This window comes from Papio anubis, chromosome X (assembly GCF_008728515.1).
Source record: "Papio anubis isolate 15944 chromosome X, Panubis1.0, whole genome shotgun sequence".
NCBI lineage: Eukaryota > Metazoa > Chordata > Mammalia > Primates > Cercopithecidae > Papio > Papio anubis.
In genome coordinates, this window is record NC_044996.1 from 104,023,229 (window position 1) to 104,025,598 (window position 2,370).

Genomic DNA, 2,370 nt, shown 5'->3' on the forward strand with positions numbered 1-2,370 from the left:
ACAGGCAATGCCCCACCATGCCTGGCTAATTTTTGTTTTTTTGTTTGTTTGTTTGTTTGTTTTTGAGACGGAGTCTGGCCTCTGTTGCCCAGGCTGAGTGCAGTGGCCGGATCTCAGCTCACTGCAAGCCCCTCCTGGGTTCACGCTTCATTCTCCTGCCTCAGCCTCCGAAAGTAGCTGGGAGTACAGGCTACCACCTCGGCCCCTGCTAATTTTTTTGTATTTAGTAGGAGACGGAGTTTCACCGTGTTAGCCAGGATGGTCTCATCTCCTGAACTGTGGATCCGGGCCTGGCTTCGCCTCCCAAAGTGCTGGGATTACAGGCTTGAGCCAATACCGCCAATTTTGTATTTTTAGTAGACACTGGGTTTCGCCACATTGTCTAGGTTGGTCTCAAACTCCTGACCTCAAGTCATCCACCCACCTCAGCCTCCCAAAGTGCTGAGATTACAGGCGTGGGCCACTGCGTCCAGCCTGAGCCACTGCACCCAGCCAAAGTTCATAGTGTTTGGATGGATGGCCTCCTTGGAGGGGCTGTGCTTGATCCAAGTCTGCACCCCACAATGTCTGGCTGGTGTCGTCTTCAGACAGGGCAAGAGGCAGGGAGACACAGGGCAAGGAGTCACTGGGGCCAAGACACTTGCCCACCCAGAACCATGTCCTGGATACCTGCGACCTGGGAATTCCCTGCCAACAGGTTCTGAACCCACTTCTCTAGGTCCAGTCTCCTGAAGGTGGATGGTCTCACCAATGTGCACACTAGAGAGGTGACCCTTTAGGGGGCAGACATTTGCAGAGATGGGGACAGAGCTTGGATATGACGACGTGAAAGATCCCTCATAGCATGGGATGGATCCGGCCTGGGAATAGAAGGAAGCCACGCCATGGCCTTAAGCTGGGGCCACTCTCTGTGCCATCACACCTAGAATGCTAAGGAATGCAAGAATTGCAAACTTGAACTTGACCTTCCAGATTGTTAGGAAGGTGTATCTGCTCAGATAGGAGGATAAAACATGTTTTATTTAACAGTTTGTTAGCTTGATGTGTAGCTTTTAAATATTCAGACATACAGCCTGTGGTCCTCCCTGCGTACTGTTGCCCCAGGCCCCAGAAACGTTGGGCCTGAGCCTGTGTTTGGCACAAAGGCGGAAGTGCACAATTGTTTGCTGAAGGGAATTGAAGCCCATGTGAGAATTTGTAAGGGAGCTATAGAAAGAGAACCGGGTGAGTGACAGCCTGGGTCTCTGACCCTTCCTTTTTCTCTGACTTACTGGATGGTGTCAGGACAGGGGCTTTCAGTTCCTAGGCCTCAGATAGTACTCCAAACATATTCCACAATCTTATCCAGACCCCTTATTCTTCAAGTGAGGAAACTGAGGCCCAGAGAGGTTAAGTGACCTGCTCCCCAGAGTGACAGGTGAAGGTGGAGCTGGGACCCAGTGGGTACCCAGTCCTCCTGCCTCCCAGTCCCTAGGTTTTTCTCAGGCCCTAGTAAGGACACACACAGCCCCTGTGCCACCCGCCCCCTACGCATGCCTCAGATCAGGATGGGGGAGGGGTAGCCACTCCCCTCTTGCTGGGCACCTCTGAACGACCTTGGCTGAACCTATTCTGTGGCTAAAGCACCCAACTCCCTTGTTCTTTATTCGCAAAGTATCCTACTTCTGTCGTTTCCCATCTGCCCTTCCAATCCAAACCCCAGCTCGGTGGGCGCCTGGTTAGACCAGCCTGGACTGCCGGGCCTCACTTCTGGAATTGAAGGAAGAGAGGCGAGAGTACCCTCATTCCGCTGACTCCCAGTGTAGACAGTGACGTAGCCCCGACGGCAGGCCCGGATGCAGTCGGGGTGCGGGCTCGTGCCCCAGCGGGTGCCCCGGGCTCAGGACGCGCCGCCGCGGTCCTGGAGGGCCAGAAGGCAGCGAGTCACTGGGCTGGACGTTTCCGCTCAGGCTCCTCCTCCTGCGGGCTTCGGAAAACTAGTTCAGCTCGCTGGCCCCGGCTGGCAACCATGCGTGACACAGTGGTTTTTTTCCCATAAAGGTCACGTCCTTGCGAAACCTCTACAGCCTCTGCCGGTAATCACCACCCCGGCCCCACCCTGGGGAGAAGGGGCGGAGCCTCCGGGGCGAGCCACGCCCCCGATGAGCCCAGTCCCTCCCAGCGTGGCCGCCAGAGGGCGCCGCGGTTCGGGAGTCGGGGTGGGGCGGCCCCGGGCCCCTGCCTGCTCCCAGCTGCGGCACCCGCACCCACTCGATGGGGGCGGAGGCCAGGCTGGGGACCGTCCCAGGGCGTGCCTGGTGCCGGAAACGTTCCTGGAGTCGCAGAATGCCCGGGCTGGAAGGGATGCCAGGGTGGGGACCTAACCTGCCA